At 49.8% G+C, this 19,752-nt stretch overlaps 1 protein-coding gene across 2 annotated transcripts in view; it reads left to right on the top strand.

Moving 5' to 3' along the window:
• CYTH1 (cytohesin 1) overlaps positions 1 to 19,752 on the top strand; it is an 80,995-nt gene that overhangs the window by 27,359 nt on the left and 33,884 nt on the right. Inside the window, exon 1 of one of the 2 annotated variants that reach the window (XM_080924168.1) lies at positions 14,932 to 15,069. The exons of the other annotated variant lie outside the window; for it this stretch is intronic. The gene's annotated coding sequence lies outside the window, so the exon portion shown is untranslated. Of the gene's footprint in view, positions 1 to 14,931; positions 15,070 to 19,752 lie in introns of those variants that run through there. 2 annotated transcript variants of the gene reach the window in all.

Below are 19,752 nucleotides of genomic sequence, written 5' to 3'. Positions count from 1 at the left end.
GAGACAGTGTCTCAGTATGCAGCCTTAACTCTTCAGAACTCACTGTGCTGATTGGGCTGGCCTTGAATTTATAGAGGTCCACTTGACTCTGCCTCCTGAGTGCTGGGATTGAAGATGTGCGCTACCACAGTCAGCTAGGATGCTGGAACTCTTAATATTGCCAGCTTTCAAGCTTTCAGTCCCAATCCCAAGACTGATGAATGTTCCACTGATCTACCTCCTATTTATTTATAGTCCTGATAAGTTACTTAGCATGGCCTTGAATATACTTTGTAGCATGGGATTTAGGTTTCAATTTGTAGTCCTCTGCCTCAGCCTTTTAAGTAGCTACGATTGCAGGTCTGTGCCTAGGACCCTGAATGTCTGAATGTTGTTCTTTAGACTTTGAGACAGATGGTCTTGCTGTGTAGTTCAGGTGAGCCTCTAGCTTGTGGTACCCCCATAACCCCACCTCCCCACCCCCTCCAATCCCCAGATCCCGGGTGTTGGGATTACTGGGTATACCACCTGCCTTACCTAGTAAGGATGTTACTTTCCTCTGAGTCAAACATGGTACTTTGGGACTTAAGACAGGTTTCTTTATTCCTTTTTTAGTTAACAGAGTTCATGCTGCACTAGCTTTAGGAAGCAGAAATCAAGCAGAGGACATTGTGACACGGCCAGGCAGGGGTTTCTGTTGCATTCCATCCCAGTGTGTAGGGTAGCTCTTCTGCTCAGGCTCACAGACGCTAGGACTCAGGCTTGTCCCCTGGACTGCCATGAAGTCTCATGATCAGTCCAAGCAGGATTAGTAGCTGTTGTATGAGCTATTTTGACTCACTATTTATTTGTTTGTTTGTTTGTTTGTTTATTGTATATGACACACCAGAAGAGGGTATCAGATCCCATTACAGATGGTTGTGAGCCACCATGTGGTTGCTGGGAATTGAACTCAGGACCTCTAGAAGAGCAGCCAGTGCTCTTAACCACTGAGCCATCTCTCCAGCCCTTGATTCACCTTTTGAGAATGATACTAAGACTGGATTATGGAATAATGGGGGTGAGAATGGTGAAGGTCCAAAGCCAGGGGCTGAGGGACAGAGCCATGAAGTCCTGATTCATAGAGGATGTGAGTCACAGGGACCCAGGGGACAAGGCTGTGAGATCCTGAGGAGTAGGGGTGTAAGGGTTCATGGGGGTCAAGGGAAAGGGCTGAAAGCAGAAGCCGTGGGGTGGGCCTGTGGCCTGCCATTCAGAAGGTAGAGTTTTATATTTTTACCTCTCGGGCCTTGACTCTTCGTTGCCTCACATGGAGTCCGTCAGTAGGCCTGGCACTGCCTTAGACATAAATAGAGTAGGGGTTTGAGCCTTTTGTTGCTTAGCTGCCCATCTCTCATAGCAGCTTCTCAGGTCATATGGCTTCTGCTGGGGCTGTCCGAAATCTGCGCTCTTACCAGCACGCCATGTGGTGTGTCACAAAGGAAGTCAGATCTGCCCAGAAAGTGGCAGTGGTCATTCATCTCACCCAGAAAAAAAACCGCTGTCTTTGAAACAGCCTAAGACCCCCACAGCCCTCCAAAGGTCTCTGCCCTCCACCTCTTTACAGTCTTCCCAGCTCCCCACTGAACCCCACATACTCCAGAGCCCCAGAGCACATGTCCAGGAGCCTCCCACTGTCTTCCTCGCCCCACACAGGGGAAACACTGTGTCCATTTAGTCCTTGATGTCTCTGCAGCCCACACCCTTGGTGCTCAAGGACCCTTATGGGGAACGGTAGAAAGGAAGGATTAAAGACAGATCTGACTGGTTTTTAAAACGATGTGTAAAATACAGGTAGAACTCGAGTTGAAAACAAGTTGCAGATCACATTACATGCTCTAAACAGTCTGTCCAGTCCTACAAACCAGCAGGAAGGTTGACAACCAGTAGGAAATAAACCCACAAGGTGTGGACAGTGGTTCATAGAACAGACGTGTTCTCATGCTTTGGGAAAGGCAGCCTTGATGACAGTTAGGTCTGCAGTTTGGTGAGGGCCTGTCTGGACAGATCAGACTAGGAATCCAGACATGAGGATTGCCAGGAGATAGGAAACAGAAGTGACCTGTCCTTCCCAAGTCAGGATCATCTGGAAAGCAGATCTAGTGCCAGAGGTAGAAATAGGGGTTAGGAACCATCAATCAGGTTTTAGAGCCTGTGTAATGCAGTGGTGCTGTATTCTTTGAGGGCAGAGGTTGAAGAGCACTAGACAAGACCAGCCACATCAGCAAGGCACAGAGAAGACAGTGAAAGCCACCAGCACTGCTCAGATTTAACTGTCAACTCCAAACACTGGAATGGTGATCAGGCTGGCCTCTGCACGTCTGTGGGGGAGTCCTTGATTGTTATCTGACGGAAGAGTTCGCTGTGAGCTCGCCGTGTCCGGGCTGGGTCCTAAAGCTAAGACAAACAAGTAAGCGGATGGTATTCAGTTCTCTCAGCTTTTGGCTGTGGATGAGCTATGATTCTCTGCTTAAAGTTCCTGCCTTGGCTTCTCTGAATTGAGGGACTGTGTCCTTGAATTTTAAGCCAAATAAACACTTTCTCCCCAGACTGGTGTTTAATCAGGGCATTTGTCACGTTAACAGAAATGAAACAAGGACAACACCCAGTGATGTCATGGTAGTACTTGTGTTATTATAGACAGCTTGCTAAGGAGGAACACAGAGGAAGCTTTTCTGGATCAAGGAGCTCTACTTGTAAGAGAGTCCTATGGGGAGAACTAGAGCTATGTCCAGAGCGTGTGCATAAGCACTGAGGTTGGGCCCTGCTTAACAGTTGCAGGCTGTGAGTAATGAGAACACAGGACACCTTTATAGTCCTGGAAAACACAGGACTGGGGGATGGCTCAGTCGGTAAAGTGCCATATGAACATAACACTCGGAATCCCAGCCCCACACCCCTGGAAAAGCCAGGTGTGGAATTTCATTGCTGGAGGAGGTGGAGACAGGAGGCTCCCAGGGGCTTTCTGGTCAGCAAGTCTAGCCCAATCAATGAGCTTCAATGGGGATTCACTGAGAAACCCACTCATAAAAATCAGGTGAAGAGCTGGGCGTGGTGGCACACGCCTCTAGTCCCAGCAAGTGGGAGGCAGAGACAGGCAGATTTCTGTGCGTTTGAGGCCAGCCTCATCTACACAGTGAGTTCTAAGACAGTCAGGGCTATGTAGAGAGAGAGACCCTACCTTAGAAAGAAAGGAAGGAAGGAAGAAAGGAAAGGAAGGAAGGAAGGAAAGCATCTGAGGAAACACTTGATGCACATACCTGTGAGTACATCTGTAAACACACATACTTGCACACACAAAGTAAAAACGAGGTGTTTATGAACAGCATGCAAAAACAGTTACTAACATTGTGGTGTGTATACATATGTGTGTGGCATAAAATACACGTATAATGTATATTGCATGCAAGCCCACAGCACCTCAGTGCTTGTCATGGGGCAGGATCGGATTGCTTGCTGCTGTTCTCTACTTTCTTCTGTGAATGTGTCTCATGAACATCATCAAAACACACAGGAAAGAAGATCTTGCTGTGCTGCATCAGAAACCAGGAAGGGGGCGCTACTCAGTGCCGTGTGCAGCTTCATTGTGGTTGCCATCCGAAGGACTGGCAGGGGGCTGATGTCCCCCAGAATCCTTGAGCCACGTGGAACAGCCTGGCTCAGTGTTCAGGGTGGCAGAGGACCTGTTGGTAAACTCAGGCACGAGACCACTTTGAGCTTGTCTTCCTTGGGGGGATTTACTCTAGTTGTAGATTAGTGTTGCTTGTCACAGTGCAGGATTGGGAACAAGTATGGATCAAACAACAAATTCCCACAAAGTCCCTAGTGACCTTTGTATTCCTGAGCAGATGAGCATTGCTGAAGGGAGGGAGGTGTCCACACCTGACGTCACACATACTACAAAAACACCAACACCCGTGCCAGAGAAACTGGGTGTCTACATGCGGAAGAATGAAGCCTGACACTGTCTCTCCATCATAAACACAAACTCCAAATGGTCGGAGACCTGAATTAGAATAAGAAGTACAAACCCAACAGAAAGGTGTTATCGATAACTATGCTATGCCTAAGAGCCCCAAACAAAGGCAAAACCAGACCAGTGCAATTTTATCAAACTACAAAGCTTTTGGGAAAAATATGTAAGCTGTGTAGACTATAATATCCAATATACAAGGAACCACATAGATAAGCCTAAGTAAAAAAACAAGCCCTTGGCTGGCTATATTAATGCATGTCTGCATCTTAGCACTTGGGACGTGGAGCAGGACAAGGAGAAGTGAGGTCATCTCCAGCTGCATAGGCCAGCTCAGTACACGAAGCTGTCTAGAACATGCAGCTGTAGAGACGACAGAAAAACAAAGAGCAGGAGATTGAAATCGAGCTTTCTTGAAGGAACCAATACAAACAGTCACAGATGCACTGGGCATGGTGACATAGGCTATATGAAATTCCAGCACTTCACAAGCCAAGGTAGGGGCATCGTGAGTTCAAGGTAAGGCTCTGCTTCAAGCAAGGAAGCAAACAAAAAACCCACAAAGCCTATAACAAAAATAATCAAAATATTTAAAATGTTGAACATCATTGATCATCGGGGATGACGCCAGCATAAAGCCCCGAGGGCACAGGTCTGTCCTGCTGTACAGCAAACACTGTGGTGGCTCCTCATAGGCCAAGATGGCCCTGAATGTTGAGTGCTTTACCTGTGGAGCCACCTGGCTGGCCTGGTTATTATTACTTACTTACTTAGGTTTTTCAAGACAGGCTTTCTCTCTGTGGCGCTGACTGTTCTGGAACTTCCTCTGTAGAGCAGGCTGGCCTTGAGCTCAGAGATCTGCCTCTGCTTTCCAAGTGTGGGCATGCACCATCACTCCTGACTTCCTGATTTTTTATTATGACTTTTAAATACATGGATGTATTTACTGTGCTGAGGTGAGGGATTTGCGTGCCATGATGGGAGTGTGGTGGACAACTCGTGGAAATTGGTTGTCTCCTTCCAACTTTACATGTGTTCTGGGGTGTCAAACTCTACCCACTGAGCCCTCTTGCCAGTCCCACATTTTATAATGAGAAGAGTTGGAAGCTTCCCATACACATTGAAGGAAAAGGAAATACACCACTCACCCTAATTTTGGAGCTAAACATTGAGTATATGGAATTACCGGACAGACCCTCATAAGCATGCAGTTGTTATGTTGTGTTAGAACTACAGAAGCCAGAAAGGGGTTGAAACCGACTTCCCGTGGCCTGGTAGCTTGGCCATTGCCTTCTCGTCCCCAGGCCTTGTACTTGTAGCCGGGGTTTGACAGCACGCTGTGGCGGTCGCTGTCTTGTCATTGTCTGAGGATGATGATATGTAGCTTTCTAACTGGGAGATGACCTGGGAAGATAGAGGAAGCGAGGCAGAAAGAAGCAGCTGCTGCATCCCTGCCTGGGTGGGTGACGACGGGTTGGGCCCACTGCTGAGCTGGCAAGATGACTCAGTGCTGTTTAACACGCTAGAAAGTGCCTGAGCTTGACCTGGGAACTGGGTGGTGACAGAGGCTGCAGTGGGCTAATTGGTCCCCGTGCCACTAGCCCTTCCTCTGGGAGCCCAGAAGCAGTTCTGAGCTGTCCCAGTGGCTGGACTGCTCCCCTGTAGGTGTTTCCAGCTCCACCCACCACAGCCCAAGAAACTGCTCTGGACACTGCTGAGTGAGTTAGGAGTTCTCCTTCGTGGTCAAGCCCAGCAAGCCTGTCCTGAGAAGTCTAACAATGGTTCTTAAAGAAGGAGAAGGGGAGGATGGTGAGTCCCAGCCCCAGACTGGGCCCAGGTGCCTGAGGTGGCTAGGGTGGAATTTTGAGGGTCTCCTTGGACCTGGGCACAGTTAGACTATGGTTTTTATCCTTTTCCTTTCAGAAGAGCTTTGAGATACAGTGTGATGAGTGAATAAGATTCTAGGGTGTGTGTGTGTGTGTGTATGTAAGAGAGAGAGAGAGAGAGAGAGGGAGGGAGGGAGGGAGGGAGGGAGGGAGGAGGGAGGGAGGAGAGAGAGAGTGTAGGCAGAGTGAATAAATATGAGATTCTAGATGAGGTGACGATAATCACCAGGCTTCTTCCAGCCTCAGCTTTCCCTTGAGCTCTGTGTGAAGCAGTAGATGTTCTTGATAGCGTGCAGCTTTCTGCTTGTGGACTCTCAGAGGAGCAGTTGGGCCACAGCTCTAGGGACTCTGTAGCACAGTGCAGCTGGGCTGGGGAGTAAAGGATGCACTGGGTTATGCAGACTCGGTTCGGCATCAACAGTTCTTGCTTTTCTTGGATGAAGTGTAGGCAAAGTAGAGGCTTCCTCTTTCTTCACCGCTGGGTGAAGACTGAGGTCTCCTGGTGTCTGTTGCCATCAGGAGACTCTGGGCAGTCCCCCGCTGTGCCTGGCCTGGCCGCACTGCAGTGTTCCATCAGCTGCAGCCAGTGTGGGTACTGGGATAAATCTGGGGAGATGAGGCCATGTTTCAAAAGTGGTCAGTTCCAGGAAATCTGACTGTTCCTTTCACTTCCCTCTCCTGGCTTACTGAGCGCACACTCGAAGTCTCACCACTAAAGAGCTCACTCCTGGGCGAGAAGGCTGCACCATCTTTGTTATAGGACCTTTGCTTTCAAAGAGAGGAGTGGTAATGGAGGCCGATGCCAGGCAGGGGTGAGCTGTCTGTTAGGAACGTTCGTTTTTGAAGGGTGAGTCCACATTAGCCCAGGTATTGAGTGAGCTTCACAGGGAACAGTTTTGGGAGGAGAGGATACAGAATAAAATGTTAGACTAAGTAGTACCCACTGGCTACTCTGACACATCTTCATGGTTACTGGCTGCTAGTCCTCCACCCAGCTACACACCCAGCTGGGAAGTGTGGTATAGTCACTTTGAGCCAGAGGAGTCATAGCTGCCCAGAGTGTGGGTGCATACCTAAATCCAGGACTGGAGTGATAGGCCAGGGCTTTCAGGATCAGCTCAGCTCTGCTCTGAATGAACACTGAAGGCCACTGACTGCCTCCATTCCCCAGCCCCTCCTAGTGTTTCCTACCTGTGACAGAAGGGAAGGAGCATCTGCCAAAGCAGAGTCTCAAGATGTAGTCACAGAGTGTGGTGGCATTTAGGTTGGAGTAAAGGGGAAGGGAACAAGTGGAGTTTCCTGTGGGAAGTCCCAAAGGTCTCCAAGGAGGGCAGTGCGTGCTTCTCATGAAGCCACCTCCCCAGATTCACTATCCCAAGCTCATGCCTGCTCTGTGACGAGGGCTTTGGTCAGACATTCAGAAGGCAGGTCTTTCTGGTACACACGTCAGCATTGTCCCTTTCACCTCCTTCTTTTAAAACATTGTCTGTAAATGTGCATGAATGTTTTGCCTGCATGTATGTACATGTACCACATGTGTGCCTGGTATCCTGGGATGACAGAAGATGGTATTGGATCCCCTGGAGCTGGGGTTATAAAACAGTCATGAGTCACCATGAGTGCTAGGGGTCAAACCTAAGTCCTCTGATAGAGCAGCAAGTGCTCTAAACTGCTGAGCCATCTCTCCAGCACTTTACCTCCTTTCTTATCTGTACTTAACTGGGTGCTCTCCAGCACTGTGCTGATTTGCCTAATATAATTAACTGGGCACTGTTTTCTTAACTGTCATAGGTTTGCTTCTAGATTAGCTGTTGAGCTGATCTGCTTTTGAGTCGTTCCATTGATTTGCCACTGAGCCTTCCCTTTAAGATGGGATCCAGATTCCTTAATGTGAGCCCATATCCCTCCCCTCCACAGGACAAAGTCAGGGACTTCCTGGGGGCTCTCTGGTCTCACTGTGCCCCAGGCCTTGACTTCTGCTATGCCCACTGTCCTTAAGGCCTCTTACCTCACTGGGAGTCACCATTCCCACAGTTTCTCCAGTTGGGAATTGTCATTAAGTCCTGGATCCAGCTGGCCCCTCTGCAGCATCTCAGCATGTCCTTGGCATGCACAGATGCTGTGCCAGGTTGCTGCTGCCACAGGCTTGCATGCCTCTCCTCACTGGCAAGGCTGGGTCTGGAGCTATTTAAGTCCCAGCTCCAAGCACAGGCTGCGCCTGTGGCAGATGCTCAGCAAATGCTTAGCTAAATGAATCTGTAGGCTTCAGTAGGAGAGTAAATTGCTAAGGACCGGTCAGGGACCAGGAGTGTGAACCAGACTGTGGGTGTTGGATCTGTGCCTCATTCAAGGACTCTGAGGAACAGTTTACCATCAGGGAGCAGTTCAGATCTGAGCTGTCAAGTTTAAAAAAAAAATAAGGACTCAAAAATATCTGAAGCTATAAGGTACTCCAGGGGTATATAAAATGTATGACATAAGGGAAGCACAGCCACTAGAGTTGCACATAGCATCCCTCTGGTCAGACACCAGGCTAAACAGCTCACATTAGTGTGGACTTGGCCTCTGCCCTGAGCCTGCTCAGTTTCTTGCTGCATCTCTGGTGACCTGTGTCCTGGCTTTGTATAAGCTGCTGCTAGGTGTTATAAGGAAGACCTAAGGTGCTGGTGCTGTGGACCAACCTCAGATACTTCTTAGAGTGACATGTGCTTCCATCTGAAGGAACATGTTTGACTTTGTACAAAGCACGCATCAAAGTGTGAAGCTCACATATGTCACCATCTCTCATGGCAGCGTTGAAGGGCTTTGCTGCTGTTTGAGCTGTACAGAGCTCCCTCCCTGTTGAGCACAGCAGGGTTGACAGCACACAGCAGCCCTGCACTTTTTCTTCTTGGTGAAGACTCAGTATAGAGAAGCAAGGCCTCAGCCTTTGAAAAGTCAGCCTGGCCCACTGTCCGAGGCCGTCCGCCCCCTGCCTCACATCCTCAGGTGAAGTATGGAAGCTGTGCAAGCTGCAGGCGCCCAGGACGCACAGACCAGTTAGAAAGGGGGTTTGAGAGGCAAAAAGTGCTAAGTCCAGAAGAGTGGGAAGAAAGGCAGGCTTGGGTCTGGGGTATCGGGATCCCTGTAGGCTTACAGAGTGGTCAGCAAGGATGGAGCTGGAAACTGCAGACAGGTGATCAGGGTAGCTTGGAGGCAGCATGTCCCGTGTTCAGTCTGTCCAGTGCTCACGTGGTCCACAAAACCTGCTACAATGGGGTGGGAGGCTGCGTACAGTCTGTTGTTGGCTACTTCAGAAAAGGAGGGTGAGACCTTCTTGGAAGTATGTGGGAATTTCCACCTTTCATTTTCCCTTTGGACCTTGACAACCTTCAAAGCAGCTTCACTGAACACAGTGTTCTGGTATCTGCTCTCCCACCTGTCTCCTGCTCAGCTATGCTCTCCTCTTAGGAATGACTCTAGTGAATGTTGCTTCTCCTGCCCACCCTCCCAGGGTCTTCAGCCTCGAGGAGTTTGTGTGGCTCCAGCAGAGCCAGGTGTCGGTAGCCGCTCGCTGTTCAGTCAGTCATCCCGATCCAGGAAGAGCCTTTGCAGCTACCCAGCCAATCCCTGGTCAGCTCCACAACAGCCGCTGCCATGGCCCCCAGGAGAGCATCTCACAGCCTAAGTTAACCTGAGTTGAACTACGCTGCTTACACGACCCTCTCCTGGCTGTGGAGGTCATCAGCTCCCTTTTTGTTTCTCCTGTCTACGTGTGGCAGAGAGCCATGGGGGCCGGAAATCAAGTCCTGCTACTCTGCAGATGGGCTGGTGTGGAAGGACCCACCCAGCACGTTCCTTCCTTTCTTGGGAAAATAAGGAAGTCATATTTTGCCTTAGCCTCGTGTTTCTTCACACTTTACAGAGGACTCATGGAAGCTCAACTTATGACCTCAGAGAGATCTGTGAGTGTCTCTTCAGAGTCAGTGGCTGCTCTGACCCCTTCTTCTTGGTGTTGAGCCTCTTTCCCTGTCTTCCTCTGAGTCAGGATTCTAAGCAATGTGTCCATATGAAAGGCCACCGGTGCCACCACAGCGGTGTCACAAAGCAGGAATTTCCCCGATAGTGAACCAGCCGCTCAAGTATATCTAACACAGAAAGGCTCAGGCTGTCTGTGCAAAGGAGCTGGTGGCACTTCTGCATTTATTCCTGAGAAGTCTCAGCAGTGAAGACTGTGCTACCTGTGGACCCGACCTACAGAACAGTAGGAAAGGAAGAGTTGGAGCAGTCCTTCTGCGTGAGCCCCCTTTACATGGTTGCTGCTGATGGTATGAGGCTCACATTCACCAAGCACACAGTGCATAAGGAGGAATGTGACAGTACTGCCTGCTGCCGTCGTGTGTCCCTACTGCCACTCTCTAGTCACCACATTAATGCCAACAGATTTTCAATTTTTACAATTTTGCTATTCTAGCTACTGGGCAAATTCTTATACACAAATTAAGAATCCAGATTTAGTTTAAGAAGCAGACTCAGATTTTCTGATGGAAAGACCTGTGTGTTTGACATGGTACAGAAAGCTACAGTAGCCTGTCCACACTTCTGGGAGTGTGCGGGAAGGCATGACGTCATTGGTGCTTTTGTTCCCGCCTCTAGGGTAACTGAGCTTGAATGGTCCTTTCGTGATCGGTTTATTGTGCTCCTTCTTTAATCTGCCTTTCATATCTACCTTGGGTCTCAGAGACACAGGCCTTGCTTCTTCCTGTCCCTCCAGCCCCACCCTTCCAGCTCATTTGGGCCTCCCTTACTGCATGCAGTTCCTTTCCTACCAAGCTGCCTCCTCTGCATTGTGCAGGAGGAAGGGCCGTCTAAGAGCAGCCCCTGAGACATCGACTGGGTAGGGCAGAGATGGAACATGCCCCCTCACATCCCTATCCTGCAGCAGAAGCCAGAGGCCTGGGCCTCTGTGGGTATCCCCAGTCTTGAGAAACAGCAGTGACGACCATGGGGCCAGCAGTTGGACTGCTCTGAACTTCACCCAGTGGCTTCAGTTGTTCCTGGGCCCTTTTCAGATTTCAGTGTTGCCACTGGGACTAGGGACAACTCTAGAAAGTGGCTGTCTGGCACTCTACTTCGTTTTTGTCAATTTGACACAAGCTAGGTCATCTGGGCAGAAGGAGCCTCAACTGAGAAAGACTGGCTGGTAGGCAAGTCAGTGGGACATTTTCTTGATTAATGATAGATGTGGGCGGGCCGATGATGGTGGTGCCATCTCTGCACACGTGGCTCTGGGGCATATAAGAAAGTAAACTCAGCACCCCTGGCAGCAAACCAGTAAGCAACATTTCCCCCATGGCCTGTGCATCCTGCCTTAGCATCCTGCCTTAGGTTCCTGCCGGGCTTCCCTTCAAGATAAACTATAAACTATAGGTTGAAATAACCTTCTTTCTCCCCAAGTTACTTTTGGTCATGGTGTTTACCACAGCAATAGAGACCTAACTAAGACACATGAGGTAGAGATGCCCCTCTCAGCTTTCAGAACCTTACTGAGCAAGAGTAGATGGCAGCTGGTGGCTTCTTTGAAAAAGCCTCTCCAGGGCTGGAGAGATGGCTTAGTGGTTAGGAACACTGACTGCTCTTCCAGAGGTCCTGAGTTTAATTTCCAGCAACCACATGGTGGCTCACAACCATCTGTAATGGGATCTGATGCCCTCTTCTGGTGTGTCTTCAGCAGCTACGGTGTACTCATATACATAAAATAAATAAACCTTTAAAAAAAGGAAAGAGAAAGAAAAGGAAAAGCATGTCATTGTTTCTGTTCATACTAAAGCATCACAAAGCATTTTTAAGTATAAAGAATTTCAGGACCACCAGTATCAGGAGATTGAGGGCCATGACTGAACAGAAAGGCTTTGTGTCTCTGTAGTACCACCAATGGTACCTTGATCTGTGCCCTTTCCATCAGAAGTTACCTCATAAATCAGGGCTTCTTTGCTCCACCAGACTGTGCCTGAGGCAGGAGAGAGGGAGGGGCTAGGGAGTGTTTGGAGTGTTGGTATCAGGTAAGGATGCACCTGAAGCCACTACCAGTTCAGGAGCATGCACTTTCTCTTTACTACAGTTGGAGTTTCAGCATCAGTCCCTGTTCTCCCCTCCTCAAACTGGAAGGCCTCCAGACCCTTTCCCCCAGGCGCCTCCTTGCTACTTTTGCTCTTCCGGAGTGTTTCTCTTTATCTCAGCTCAGCAACAGTGGAACCAACTGTTTGAGTTGGAATCAAAGACACCAGCCCCACTCCATCTTGCCTTCCAGACTTTTGCCATTTGGGCCACCCTTACGCCTTTGTTCTCCCTCCCGGCTGGGGCACTCCTTCCTTCCTGGTGAGGCCTACAGCTCAACATCAATCTTGGCTCTTGTGTAGACTCAGTCTAGAGAATGTGTGCCACTGTTCTGTCCTCTGGCCTGTAGACCCTCCATAGTACACTCTGTGCTGTCTTCTTATTGTGAGAGAAGTAGTGACAGCTGAGCTGTGTGAGTGAGGGTCTTATCAGCTCTGTCTCTCCAGGGCCACTCATAGGTCTGACTGATGTGTTGTAAAAACTTCCACTTTTTCTGTTGGGATTCCTGTTCTGCAAGGTTTGACCCCTCTGTTGTTGGTTTTTTTCTGACCACTATGTCTTCATAAACTTGGTTGTATATTGATTTATGTTAGCATCTTTTTTCCCCTTAGGTATGGGAGTGACTTGGTTTGCAGCCTTTCCCCCCTAACTTATGGTCCACTGCTTCCCTGTACTTTACTGTTTATGTCCAGAGTTGCATTCATACAGGCTTTTGCTACCAGCTTCCCTTAGCATGGGTCTTAAGGGAAGACCTTGGCTTAAGGTGACCAGTTCATGTGCTGCGAATAAAGCCAGCAGAATTCGTATTGTAAGTGGCCACATCTGGGAGAATCCTGGCCAACATTGCATGCTATGTGAATGTTCGCTGAGTGTAAGTGGAAGGGATAGATCAGGGCTTACCTGCCGGGGTCTTTCAGTCTCTGGAGTGTGTATATACTTAATAGTCAGCACTGTCACCTCAAAAAGGATGTCACCCTTGGGACTCTGACAAGAACTACAGATATGTTCAGTGTGAGGTACCACCTGGAAGTAAACATGTGTGTGTGTGTGTGTGTGTGTGTGTGTGTGTGAGAGAGAGAGAGAGAGAGAGAGAGAGAGAGAGAGAGAGAGAGAGTGTATGTGTGTGTCATGGCTTGTGTAATGCAAACAGACCTGCAAACACTGAGCCGAGATGCTATCAGGTGATGCTAAGACGCATGAGCTAAACAAGGAGGATGCTCAGGTAATCAGGGAGTCTCCCTGGAAGAAGTGGACACGCACAGTGTGGGGATGAGCCTCCAAACAAGAGGAAACAAGGAAGCCTGGACTCATCAGATTTGGCAGATTTGGTGGAATCTGCAGACATGAGAGGCAGGGAGACAGACCTATTGCTGCATTTAGCAGGATTCTCTGTCCTCGTTTCATTGAAAACTTGAAGGTTTCTGCAGCTTAAGGCAGGAATTTTGTAAGTGACTTGAGGGTTCTTTTAAATAAGTACCACTGTCTTGGCACTAGCTGGCCATGTTGTTGTGGCTGTTTTTAGAGACATGGGCCGGAATGGAGAACATAGTGTTTGAGTCCAGTCTGGGAACACTGCCAGGATGATGAGGGTGTCTGTCAACATTCTCTGACCACATTCTCTAGCTGGGTTGAACCCTGAAATTGAAGCTCATGGTAGAGGCACCTGTGGAGAGAAGGGTGACCTCTACAGGGCTTCCCTAATGCAGTAGTTTATGAGGAAGAGAGGCCTGGGCTGGGGAACCCCTTTGTTATGTATCTGGAGTCATGGTTAGAGAGGTTGGCTGTGGCACTTAGTGGGAAAAGGGTGCCTGCTCTTGCTCTCGGTCTCAGCTTTTGTCTCCTCTGGTTGCCTCAGCACCCCAGAGGCACACAGGAATGAGTCCCCACTACTGAGCCATGTACTCTAAGTGGCCACAGCACTTGCTCAGAATGAAGAACTCTAGCTTAGTTTAGAGATGCATTTTCTGTTTTCTCTCCTTGCTTATTTGGTGCTTGTTTAAGGAGCCCCCTCTTCTCTTCATAGCTTCAAGCAGTGCTTCTTGTTGAGTCAGCAGCCAGTTACCTTGTAGCCCTTCACTATCAGGCCTGGCCCTGTGGAATCTGTGTCCTGGGCCCAGGGTCCCAGTTGGCTTGTCTAGTAGGTATCCTTGTGACCCTTGCAGTCCTTGAAGAATCAGAGACACTGCTTGTGCCTAGAATGTGGCCATGTCCCTTGTCACCAGCCTTCTTGCACAGTCACCCCCCCAGAAGTTGTCTGCCCAGCCCTACGCTACCCAGCAAATTTAGCAAGCATGGTTCTCCTCTGGTACAGAACATATGGGTACCAGCATACATGCATAGCAGATGATAAAAAGGCTGCAGTATCCCACGAGGAGGCGGAGGGAGGAGATTCTCCAGGGGTGGGTCTTGTAGGATGCTGCCTCCTAAGACCCTCCCAGATGGTGTGTGTGGGAGAGCAGGCTGGTCTGAGGTAGGACTGGCACAGGACTGAGGTTATGCTGCTGTAGGTAATACATGTTTGACCCCCGATCTAGTCTCTTGTTTGAGAAGACATCTTAAGTAAGGGTTACCCTCTTCCTGGAGAGAGCAACCATCAAGCTTTGCTTCTAAGGGGAAGAAGAAAGCAAGCACAGCCTATGAGCAAATGCTAGCAGTGCCTCCCCTCCCACAGGAGGCCAGGAAGAGGGTAGTAGGAGGGGCGGTGTGATTACATTCATGGAAATGAGCCTGCTAGGAGAGGAGCCGCGCACACCGAGTGTCAGCTGCTGCTGCAGCTCCGTGCACCGTCCCCATCCCCGGGGCTGTGCCAGCCTTCCCCACCAGGCTCTGCTCACTCCCGCCCGCTGTTTGGCCATTCGGCTTTTGTCTCTTCTGGACGCCTCCTCCCCTGCCCTTGTGTGCTGGCACACAAATGTCCTGGCTCCAGCGCTCCCGGCATCCAGAGCTGGGAGAGCTCCGGGGAGCCTGGGCCTGTGGGATTGCTGTACAGACCCACCATGGCCTCTGACTGGAGAACTGCGGATCAGCTGAGGCTGTGATGTTGCTGCCCAGAGCTTGACAGGACACTGGGGCCACAGGAGAGGGGACACATTGCTGGTAAGAGCCTGGTGGATGGTGCATGGAGTGGGACTGCAGCTCCCCCTTGTTCTGCCTAGATGTAGCCTCTCCCACCCTGCACCCCATATCCTGCAGCAGGCAGCAGGAGCTGATATGCTCCGCTGACTCTGCATGTCTGTCCTTGGGTTCTATCCTTTGCTCTCTCCTCTCAGGGATTTTCCACTGTGCTTCTGGATAGGTACCCAGTCATTTGTTGTTTTTTCTTGTCCTGAAACTGAAGAGCAAGCCAATAACCAATTCCCAATTCTGGCTTTGGGTAGGTTAAAAATAGGGTAGCAGAAAGCCAAGGGGCAGATTCACAGCCAGGCTTTCCCCTCTAGATCTGCCGACCACTTGGGGTTTTGCTGACTCTGGGCCTTTGGACCTTCCTGGTCAGGGGCAGCCTAGGTTTTTGCCATGCACACAAAGAAGAGCAAGATCCTTCCCAGGTGCTAGACAGGAAGACAGCATAAGTGTGCAGAAAAATTCAAGGAGTGTGAAGGACTGTTGTGCAAAGGATCTTTAGGGAGGAGGTAAAGTGAAAAGAAGTGACTTCTGAAACCCCCTCTGCTTCTGGGGATCAAGGGGGTGTGGTGGCCCAGCTGTGCAGTGTGCGGGCGACTGCAGCTGGCAGGCACCAGGATGGCAGTGCTTCACCCAAAAGACTGTCCTCTGACCCCCAGAGGAGGGTGGGCTGAATGACCAGGGTTTCTGGCATAGGGGCCTTTCCATCTGCCCCAAGGGCTAAGGACCCAGTGCAGTCTCAAGAGGGCCCAGAGGCTCTTCCTCACCCAGGAGTTCCACCTTTGTCCTGCAGAGAGAACGCTGGAGGCTGGTGCAGAGAAGCTTGCTGCCTCCTGGCTGTGCTGCTGCCCTGCCCGGTGTTAAGAAAGGGCAGGGTCTCCCATCTGTGAGGACAGTCCTTGTTTGTTTTAATAAAACCAGATAAAATTTGATGGCCTAGTTCCTCTTACTAGCTTTGACTTCACTTCTCTTTACTGAGCTACTTTAAATTGTAGCAAACTTAGCCTTCAGTTCTAGCATTTATTCAATAACTTGTGTTGATTCTTTTCTCTAAATGATAGTAAAATATATGTTGGAGCTTTTAAAGTCACACTCCTAATCTATGTCTACATGTGAGGGAACTGGGATGGGGGGAGGGGTGAGGAGAAGTCAGTGAAGACCTGGCTGGTCCTGGGCCTCCTCCCCCTCCCTCCTGTCCCTAGGCAGTGTCCCCTCTGAGTTCACTAGGCAGGGTGTTTATCAGAGAACCTGTCCCTAAGCCTTGAGAACAGGACCAGTTTTCCCTCAAAATTCAAAGTCTTTAATGAATTTACTTATAGGAGAGGCCTGGCCTGGGCGGGTTTGTCTGGAAGAATGTAAAACCAGAGTATATAAATCTCCATTTTGGTAATTTGCCCACCATATCTGTGTCGAGGATCATTTGTGCGTGCTGCATGAGAATTTAACAGGCTTTGGTCCAGTGAGTGTGTGAATGTCTTTAAAACTCATGCGGTAGGAGGGTGGTGACACAAAGTACTTTTTCAAGAGCCAAATCATAGCAGAAAGGAGCTGAAGTGGAACCAAGAGAAGTTAGAATATTGTCATTAAATTCTTTTATTTTTAATTAGGGCAAAATCCATGTAACATAAAACTTACCACCTTCGCCATCTGAAGCATACAGTTAATGGTGCTGAGCATATTTAAACAGTGACGTCCACATCCCCAGAACCACTGAACCATAAGAACTGCCACTGCATCCCTACTCATCTTCTCAACCCACCCTCTGCTCCCAAACCCTCACTCCTCTCTCTATGAGTGGGACCCGAGGACCCTTGAGTAAGGGAAACTTCACGATGTCCATCTTGTCACTGGTCATTTCATTGAGCATCTGCAGGGTTCATCCTGGGCTACAGTGACATCAGAACCTTCTTCTTTATAAACCCCTGACAGTATATTACATTTTAGGAAGGATTTCAAAGGCTTGACTCGACAGGAAGGAAATGGGATTGGTTCTCCAAAGGCGACAGATTCTGTAATGGTGTGATGGGAATGTGGCACACTGCTGGCAGCAAACATGTCACTAGGTCTGACTTTGGTCACACCCCTTTCTCTGTCCACCGTCCCTCATCCTGGATCCTGATTACTATCCTGAAGACTGGAAACAGCTCTGGCTTGGTGTGTGGCCTGAAGCATCAAGCTTTGGGTTTTTCATCTTTTGCTCCTACCTGAAAGATATTTGGAGGGAAGGCCTTGCGAATGACTCAGTTTCATCACTTGTGAATGGAAAGTTCTCAGTGAGGGAGAACAGACTCTTCTATGCAGAGTAGCAGCTGCCAGTAAGAGCTGGGTCCTGTCTTTGAATCTGCAGGTGCTTGCTTCTATGCCAGCCCTCTTGTCCCGACCCCCTTCCCTGCAGTTTCTGACTCAACATAAGAGCTGTCACTTCCCCACACTCCAGTCTTCCTGCCTGTCAGCTTCTTGTTCATGGAGGGGCACACTCTGATGAGACAGTGTCCCCAAGGTCACACAGCTGGTGAGTAAGTCCTGTGGGCGATTGTGACCCTGGGCACAGTGAACTACAGACAGAGACACGTACTCCTAAAGTTGTTGACAGCCTCCATGTCTTCTCTGGGACTGCTGCACATCCAGGAAGGGAGAGTCTGCCATCCTGCTTGGAGGCAGCCATGAGTGTAGGTTGGGTGAGCATCTCTGCTGGGTAGGCAAGAGTGGGGAGTGAACAGATCTGTAGGTGAAGGGACGTAGCTCAGGACACGGAACAAGCTGACCTGTCTCCTTTACTGTGTGTGATGGGTACCATGATGGACAGAGTAGTTCATCTTACAGACAGGGAAGAGCTGCTGCAATCATCCAAGTTCTTTCCGGTAGTTTAAAGTTTTTCAAAGTGTAAGTCACTGGGATTTCCTGGGAGACAACATGACACAGACCCATGGAGGAGACAGACCCTGGCCTTGTTGCTGAGGTCACATTGGGCAGGTCCACTGGAGGGCAGACAGTTGATGGGTTGGTGCCTGGTACTGTGGTGGTGCTGCTGGCCTTCGGGGCTTTTCACACTATGGACTCTGTGGGGCCTCTTAGGAAGTTCCAACAGCAGCTTCTGTATCTGTGCTCTTGGAGCAAGGACAGTCAGTGTCCTCTCAGAGTGGGCGCCAGCTCTGTGAAGGTGTGGGGAAACTTGGCTGTATCTTACCACTGCAATTCTGGGCTTGCTAGGTTTGCCTGAGGTGAGCCAGAGGTGGGGAAAAGAATGGGAAGAGAGAAAGGAAACATCCATACACATGTTCAGTGTTCAGGAAACTCTGGCCAGGTCCAGGGTAGAAAAGAGTGTCTTAACAGGAAGGCTGTGTTTGGAAATCTGGAGGAGCCCTTAGGCCTGGGTTGGAGCCCCCCAGCCCCCCAGGGAGCGATGCTTTGTATGTTTACTGCTTCATAGCGAGGAGAAGATGGCCCTCCAAGATGTACTTGGTACTTAAATATCTCCCTGGAGCTCTGCACCAGACATAGTAGACCCTTTTACCCACTGAGAGGCTGGGGCTCTATGGATATTGGTTAATAATTAAGGCAGGAAAAAGACAAAGTAAGTAGTGTATTTTCAAGCCAGGCAGGTTTTTTTTTTGGGGGGGGGGTGTCAAGATGACCTCAGAAAGCAAGAAGGAAATCTGAGTTCCAAAGCATGTCCGACCCCTCTGACTTCACGATTTCATAGCACACACTAGGGTTGGGTGAGTGCCATTCCTGTGAGTGGCTGCTGAGTAGAACCTGATGTCACAGGGTTGCATCTGCAGTGAGTCCTCAGGACAGCTGTCATGGGACAGAGAGGACTGCAGGCTTTTTAGACTGCTGCCTGCCATCCTGTGCACATTTTCTGCTCCTTGACTTGAAAAGAAGGCACCGTCCCTTTAAGACAGTCCTTCTTTGTATGTGCTGGCTGGACCATGTTTCAGCTCTAGGGTTCTGCCTGCATTTAGAATCTGCAAAGCAACATTTAAATAAATAAATGAAAGCTTCCCTTGTGTGGCTTCTGCATTTACAAATGGGCACAAGGGCTTCTTGTTGTTTGGCTATTTAATCCCCTTCATTAAATTGGAACCTGGGAAAGGATGAAGAGACCAGTGCTGAGCTGTTCCCGCTGCCGGCTGGACACCTCACACATTAGCCTTAGAGCATAGGCCCCTGCCCTCCGGCGTAGCCCTGTAGACAGAAGGGCTCTTCTGACCTGGCTCCATTGTGCTCAGACTCACCAGACAACCTGCTGTCCTGCTCAGTGGCCTTTCTCTTAGAGAAAGGGGTTTAGCTGCCTCCTGGCACAGAAGCATGGCTGTAGCACGTGGCAGTGGGGGAGGGGAGTTGTTTGTTGTTCTGCCATCTGGCCTGTCAGCGAATGTTCTTGTGCAGCTTAACCCTGGTCGTCCCTGGGTTTCATAGCCTGAGCTGGTGGCCCCAGGTCCAGTAGACCAGGTTACCCAATGCTGGAGTCCTTCTGTCTCTCCTTCCCGCATGGCTCTGCTGAGCATAGTGTCTGTGTCATCAGCCCAGGTCCTAGAAGCCTCCACACCCCAGCACCCCAGCACCCCAGTACCTCAGTACCCCAGCACCCCAGCACCCCAGCACCTCAGTACCCTAGCACCGTAGCACCTCAGCACCCCAGCACCTCAATACCCC

Source organism: Micromys minutus, assembly GCF_963924665.1.
Source record: "Micromys minutus genome assembly, chromosome: 10".
Lineage (NCBI taxonomy): Eukaryota > Metazoa > Chordata > Mammalia > Rodentia > Muridae > Micromys > Micromys minutus.
The sequence above is the reverse complement of the archived record's forward strand: the minus strand, read 5'-3'. Positions and strand labels throughout refer to the sequence as shown.